The sequence below is a fragment of the Bidens hawaiensis genome, unplaced genomic scaffold (assembly GCF_021521415.1).
Source record: "Bidens hawaiensis isolate Kalapana, Puna unplaced genomic scaffold, B.hawaiensis_p1.1 tig00082166_1, whole genome shotgun sequence".
NCBI lineage: Eukaryota > Viridiplantae > Streptophyta > Magnoliopsida > Asterales > Asteraceae > Bidens > Bidens hawaiensis.
The window spans coordinates 1-8482 of NW_027503872.1; the positions used below are offsets into that span (position 1 = coordinate 1).

Consider the following 8482-nt stretch of genomic DNA (forward strand, 5'->3'; position numbering starts at 1 on the left):
TATTTTTCTGATTAAACTCGGTAATATCAATCCGAAATGCAAACTTTTTCCCCACAAGAACATCGAACTCATCAGGATACAAAGCTTTATCACCACCCTGTTTTAAGTAACATTTTACAACAATATTAACATCAAATAGTTATTAAAATTAAAAATATAAGCCAGAAAAATTATAAAGTAATAATGGTATCTTATAGCAGCATGTTTGTCAACTAAAGCTTTAGCAGAAGTGTTGAGAATTTTCGAAGCTTCTCTGTCAAAAACTGTCAAAGAAACACTTCCTGTAGAATTCTGAACCACCAATGGGAGTTTCAGCCTGCATAAATGTGACATTCGTCAATTTCGGGTCACTTTTGTTATGTAAACCCGACCCGTTTGTAACCCCGAACATTTCAAATATATAAAATATTGGATCTTGTCATTTAAAATATATAAAATATATAATATATATATTTTTTTTATATTATGCATTGTTTGACCATTTAAACATACACATTTTTATGCAACCCATAAAAGAATCTTTATACCCAACCCTTCACTCCTTCCCTATATATACACACCCATCTTCTTCATTTTACTCTTGCTACATCTCCAAAGACTCTCTCAAACTCCATAGATTCAAGGTTGTTATTTCTTATGTATTCTTGAAGTTTTGACTTCTCAAGTCAAACTAACTATAGTCTTTCATTCTAACTTGTTCATCTAACATTACTAACTCTTGAATATGGTGGTACAACATATATATAATACACACCCCTTGTTTCCTTTATTTGTTACTTCACCGACTTTGGTTGGTTAAGTTTCGAATGTCATAAGGCAAGGCTTCATGGAGGACTTCGTGTTCTTGATATATATTTACACACACATAACTTATTATACATATCACTTATGACTAACTTCTAACCCTTTAGTTTGTTCATCTTATTTACAAGTTCCATGGTGTGGGTTTGTATAAGACTAACCTCGGTTTAACCGAAACTAGTCCAAACCAAAAACCGAACTTTTGTTTACTAGTTTTGTTAAAATAGTTGTTTAAACATGTTTATTGCTAGATTTGAGTTTCAAAAATCATTTTTACAAGTTCTTTGATATTAAGCATATGGAATCCATCTATGAACTCGTTGGGAGATGGAAACCGAACTAAACCGAAACTTTTGCTTAAAAGACTTGTAGATAACTTTTTTTGTTGTAAAATTTAAGTTTTCTTCATTTATAAACCAATATACAAGTTCTATGATATTTGGGCATGTAGAAACCATCTATGAACTATTTGTGAGATGGAGACCGAACTATACCGACTTTTACTCGCTTAAGACACACAAGTGTGTTTTTAGTTATCAAGACTTGTATATTTCTTTAAAAAATAGTTTACAAACTGATTTTAATTATTTTCTTAAGTACTTGGAATAGTTGGATCCAACTTGATCTCATAACATAGTTTGGACCGACAAAACCGAACACTCGCTTAACGTGCGTTGTTAGTTCTAAACAATAGATCTACGTACTTGGTTAAGTGTTAGTATGTTTTAATGAGTTATCTCATAACAATTAATATTTTGGAAAGTTGACTTTGGGTTCGACCATTTGTCAAGACCCGAACCGACAACCCGAACACTCGTTAAAAACCTGTTTTAGTATCTTTAGCCTAATGGAACTTGCATTTTAGCATTTTCCCCACCTTATTACTTAACATTGGTTAAGTAAATATTAAGGTTAGATACTTTAACCCGGTTTTGTGCAAACTTACATTTTTAAAAAGGGTTATTATTATAAATTCTTAAATAGTTACATTTTAAACCTTGAACTTTAATTGATTAGTTTTTGCAACAATTATTTTATTTAAAGATCTTCAATACAACCTTTCTAAATCCAAGACTTTCTTTTATTTAGGCTTCATACGTTAAACTCGTCGTTCCGGCAAATCTCCAAATAATCAATCTTTCAAGTTTATTACTTGAACGTGAGTAACTTCATACCCCGTTTTCTATCTTTTATTTTGGGGGTGACATTTCAACTTATCTAAACTAAATGTTTTATACTTGGGTCTTAAACCACAAACGTTGTTGTATACCTTACTTGAATAATTGCTCGATTTGGTGTTCTATGCTTATTTGACTATGTGTTTATCGCTTTTGGATGGTGGAACTATAAATCCTAGACCATTTGGCAACCCCTCATGGCAAGGTGTCGTTAACGTAATGCAATTAACGATAACTATAAAATCCTAAACTATTTGGCAACCCCTTATAGTTGGGTGTCGCTAACTTGTTAGCGATAACTATTTATCCAAGTTTATAGCTATTATTTATGGTTTTGTATACTAGTTTTGTGGCTTTTCATACTATATATCAATTGTTCAAACTTATGAATTGCTCACCAACCTTTGTGTTGATAAACTTTATTTTATGAAATGTTACAGGTTTGCATCTAGGTTGATTATGGAGTTCGGTGAAGAAAACATCACAAATACCGTTAGGATATTAGCAAAAATGAACAATATTTGATTTGCTATATTTTGTTATATTTTGTTGTATTTGAGTTATGAATATTTGGTTATGTGACATTTTCGATGTTATGAAATGAAATGAGTTTGTTAAATATTGTCGCTTTAAATAGTGTCATGCGCTTATGAGCAATCGTTGCACCCCGGCATGTTCCGCCGCCTTTGGTCGGGGTGTGACAATAAATAATAAATCATGTAACATACTATGATTATATTAAAAATATGATGATAAAATTTAAATATAATATTACCTTTCAACAACTTCAATAATAGTATTATTGCAACTCTCTGTTTTACATTCAAAAACATCTTCTTGATCAACCAAAACACCCACAGTATGTTCATCACTATCACACTTTTTTGTAACCTTCTTGTGACAAGTTTTACAAGCAAAATAATACCAGGGCAATTCTTCTTGTATCATCCGAACAGTACCAGCAATAACCACAGACTTCACCTATATTTATGTTAACTCTATTATAACATAACATAAATATTAAATATTAAAAAAAGTCAAATAAAGTTTACCTCATTCAAAGTTATCTCAGCTATGTTAACAAATTCGCTCCTTACAACATATTCATCATAGAGGGATAAAAACATTCCAGATAACCTAGATGATTGGGTGGAACATGATGAACCAGCAGAGTTTTGAAGGAGGCTGATAAAAAATGAAAAATTTAGTGAGTAAAATAAAAAATATGCAAAATCATATTATATTGTAATATGAAACTTTAATAATGAATGTATAAAACCTGTTTTGAAATGAAGTAATTTCAACAATGCCAGAATTCACAAATAGCTTTGAAACATTAAAACAGTTGTTTACATAACCGAAACGACCAAAGTACTTCAATGTGTCAAACTGGAGTACAACAACAATAACACCATTTTCATTTCTGTTTTGCCAGTGCTCTAAAACAGAATCAACATAAGAATCCAACAAAGAAAGGTAAATTGAATTCATCCTTGCAAAACAGAATTAAAAATAGTATTTCAACAAAAGTGGTTACAAACTAAATTTATAATAATAAAATATTAAGACTGAATACATACTCAAGATCTTGAAGAATGACATTCACTTTCTTTGTGTCTTTATCCTTTGATGTCTTGAATTGCTTCAGATCTTTGACGTCAGCAACAAAACCAATAACATCTGGAAAAATAATTTGTGGATTTAAATATAAAAAGTTAAAGTACAGAGAAATAAAATAATTGTACAATATAAAATCTGTTTACCTAAAGCTTGATTATCAGGAACAGTTTTTTCAATGATATCCTTAAAATCTGTGAAACAGAATCCATATACTGGACCAGAGAAATCAAAACATGGGAACACATCATGTCCACAAAAATACCAAGCTTGTTTTGGTTGTTCACATATTTGTACTTTAAGTCATTCAAACCAATCGTAGGCCTCACAATGTAATAACAGTCTACAAAAATAAAATTAAAGAAGTGTAAATAAGATTTAATCAAAAAATGATTTAGTGATTTTAAAAAAACTAAAAGCATAATCTAAAAAAAATAAAAAATCAACATATGATATTAATTATGCAAAGTAAAAGTAATATTAAGTATAAAAAGAGGATAATATTATAAAGAAGCTGATTCATTAATAATATCTACAATTATTTATTAATTTTAATAATAAATAAAAAAAGTTGGAACACAAAATAGGTTATACTCTTTTGAATAAAAATGGAAAACTACAAAATACAAATAACTTTAATTCACATACAATTTGACAAATATTCCTAAAATTACTTAAAGATACATACTAATTTTTTAACATATGTTCAAATATAATACAAATACAATGAAGAAAAAAATAGAGTGTAAATAACTATTAAAAAAATTAGTATAAAGAATTATAGTAAATGTTATCAATATTTACTACAAAATTATAATATAAATTCTAAACTAATATAATAACAAATAAGAAATCAACATATGATAACAACTGTGCAAAGTAAAAATAATATTGTTGACTATAAAAATAAAAGAATGGTAAAAATAACCGGATTCATGAAGAAGACTTTCAAATTTGGGAAACCATCTTCTAAGAACATTAGCTTGTATTGTGGTTCCCTGTAAGTAAAAAGTATAGGTCAAAAAGATATGAAAAATAAAACAACATAATTTAAAAAAAAATGTATAAATTAAATGGATTAAGATATACCTGTTCATCCACAACAATCATTTCAATTGAGTAAAACTGATTTGGATTATTATACAAAGGCTGCTTCCATAAACGGATTACACGAACTTTGACAGTGTAATCACGACAAGCCAAATCTAAATCCTTCAAATAAGTGATGTTTCTGTACCAAAATAATATGCAAAAAACAAATTTATTAATTATAAGCTGATATAAATAAAGAATGCATTACAACATAAAGTATTAGAATATACCCGTGCTCCATGACTTCACAAGAAAGATACAATACAGAAATTAAAGACAAGTGAGAGGTGAGCGTGCAAAATTGTGAGCATGTGGGGGAGTATTTGTAGAGGAAAAACAACAATCTATTTTAGGCTATATGAAAAATAGAAGGCAAATCTTCTTTCTTGATTTGATAAATTGTTAACTAAATTGGGAAAGATTTTCTCTAAAGAGAACTTTATTAAGACTAAACAAATATAAGTTTGTACCAACTTTTACATAAACTAATACATAAAAACGGTTAAAAACAGAATGCATCAAAATATCCATAAAATATTTACAATATTTTGAAAAGACTAAACACTTTAAAAGTTTAAGTTTAGTTAAAAATATAAACTACAGTTTATAATTTTCAAAATATAGTTATTACAAATCTATGATTATAAAGTTTCAGATTAAAAATTTATAATTTTCAAAATATAAACTATTGTCCCAAATATATAGTTTAAGTATTGAATATTTTTCTTACAATTTTAAAAAATTTAAATTTAATATTCATTATATATGAAAAGTTTATCAACATATTTAAGTAAGGTCAAGCTTAACTTTCTAAAAACAATACATTAAAACGGATAAAAACTGAAAAACATGAAAATATCCAATGGATATTGACAATGTTTTGAAAAGACAAATCAATTGAAAAGTAAAAGTTTATTTTAAAATCTAAAATATGGTTTGTAATTTTTGAAATTTAATTATTGTTAATCCGTAAATGTAAATAAATAACAACAAATATATACTTTTAAACGAAATTGAAAAATGTACATGAGAATTTAATTAGCCAGATTCTTGATTGGAATTTTAAACAGGGTCAATGGGTGATAAATTATATGTTTTATTTCTTATAACATAGAAAAAAACAAAATTACAAATCTGTGTATAGAAATTATTGTCCCAAATATATAGTTTTAAAGGTAAATGGAAAATGTATATGAAAACTGAGTTAGCGAGGTTGTTGATTGTAATTTTAAACGGTGTGAATGCTGATTTATTTCTGTTTTATTTATTATAGCCTTATATTTTATTTTATTTTCATTGTTAGTTAATATCTAAAATTAGTTGAAATATATATCGAGTATTATTCTTACGTTTTTGAAAATTTAAATATAATATATAATATTCATTATATATGAAAAGTTTATAAACATATTTAAGTAAGGTCAAGATTAACTTTCTAACTATTTGCAACTTTTAAATAAAACAATACATTAAAACGGATAAAAACAAAAAGCATGAAAATATCCAATGAATACTGACAATGTTTTGAAAAGACCAATCAATTGTAAAGTAAAATTTTATTTCAAAATCTAAAATATAGTTTGTAATTTTTGAATTTTAATTATTGTTAATCCGTGAATGTAAATAAATAACAACAAATATATACTTTTAAACGAAAATGGAAAATGTACACGAGAATTTAATTAGCCAGATTCTTTGATTGGAATTTTAAACAGTGTCAATAGGTGATAAATTATCTGTTTTATTTCTTATAATATAAAAAAAATCAACATTTTATTGCTATATAATCTCTGTAAGTAGTTGAAATAGTTGAAATCAACATTTCATTGCTATTTATCTTATGTTTTTAGTTTCTTATAGTGTAAATGTTATGTTTTTCTTTCACCTACAAACTGTATAAGTAGTCCAACTAATTTTGACACATTTTAATCACTAATATTCTTTCACCTACAATCTATTTTAAGCTATAAGAAACATGGTAGATAAATATTCTTTCTTGGTTAGAGACATTGGTTTCTAAATTGATCAACATTTGAAAACTTTTGAAAAAGATGTCTTCTAATAGTGTTTATAGATTGAGTGAATATAAAGATCCTAAGTTTTTTTAAAGTTGAAATAAAACAATACATAAAAACGGAAAAAAACATAATGCAATTAAATATCCAACGAATATATCCATTTTTTGAAAAGAAAAAATACTTTTAAAGTGTAAATATCTATATTGGGATTTGAAAATGTCTTATTCAATATCGTAGTTTAGTTTCTTATAGTGTAAATGTTATGTTTTTCTTTCACCTATAATCTGAATAAGTGGTCCAATATCTATTTTGTCACATTTGAATGTTTTAATATACTTTCACCTACAATCTATTTTAAGATATATGAAACATGACAAAAAAATATTCTTTCTTGGTTAGAGAAATTGGTTTCTAAATTTGGAAACATTTTTGGAAAGTTATGAAAAAGATGTCTTCTAATAGTGTTTATAGATTGAGTGAATATAAAGATAATAAGTTATTCAAAAGTTAGTCCAACACATTCTAACAATCTTGAAATGGTCAACTTGTCCTCATAGTTGGAAAAATATAGAAATTGTTTATAAGTTGTTCAGATATTTAGGTAAAGTGTCATACATATTTTGTAACTGTTTTTAAAGTTGATATACAACAATACATAAAAAACAAAACAAACATAATGTATTAAGGTTTGAAAAAAGAAAATTAAAATTCATTGGAAAGACTGAACAACTGACATAAGTATACTTTTTTTGAAAATGAAAGTTTTTTTTTTTGTAATATAATTTTATTTGGAAATGAAAAGTCCAACTTTCAAAAGTAGATCAACTTTTTAAAAGTTGAATTTTGTAAAGATCTCCCTTTTTGAAAGTTGGATTTTTTTAATATATTTTAGTTTGAAATGAAAAGTTGATGAAAAGTAGATCTGCCTTTTTTAAAGTTGAGAGATAATCATATCTTTGATTTGAAATGAAAAGTTGATCAAAAGTAGATCTATCTTTTTTAAAGTTGAAAGAAAATAAAACATTAAAAAGATAACAAAAAGATTGTATTGAGCTTTGTAAAGATTTGTAAAGAATATTGACGGTTTTTTTGAAAATAGTGAACACTTTAAAAATGGTTTTGTAAGTCAAAATAAAATTTTTTATTTTTAAAATATATGATATGTAAATCTTTGATTACAGATTATAATAACAACAAACATAGACTTTTTAAACTCAAATTGAAAACGTATAACATAATTTACTTAGTCTGAATGTTGCTTGGAATATCAAATACTTAAAATGTTGACAATTTTCGGACTTTTTTCATATAGTGTTTTCTAGTTTGAAATGATAAATTTATAAACCTATTTAGGTAGGGGAAAATATTAACTTTCTACTGTAAATTTCTACTGTGATGAATTTTAAAATATGTCAGTCTTATAAAATATATAGTTATTTTTCATATATTCTAAATATTTCAATGTTTTCTTTAACTTATAATCTCTATATGTAGTACAAAAAAACAATAACCTTTTTAAACAATAAATGTTGATCTAAATATTTAGCATTTAAAGAAAATTCATCATAAAAAGAATAAAACCAAAAATAATAACCTTTTTAAACAATATTATAAGTTTTTGAAAATTATAAATTAGAAATATTGCATATATAAAAATGATAATATAATTCTTAATTCTTAAATAATAACCTTTTTAAGCAATAAATGTTGATCTAAATATTTAGAATTTCAAGAAAATACATCATAAAAAGGATAAGACCAAAAATAATAACCTTT

At 25.9% G+C, this 8482-nt stretch overlaps 1 pseudogene; it reads right to left on the reverse strand.

The window, feature by feature from the left end:
• Positions 1–4: 4 nt before the first annotated feature.
• On the reverse strand, positions 5–4929 carry LOC143607433 (replication protein A 70 kDa DNA-binding subunit B-like; annotated as a pseudogene).
• Positions 4930–8482: the final 3553 nt, after the last annotated feature.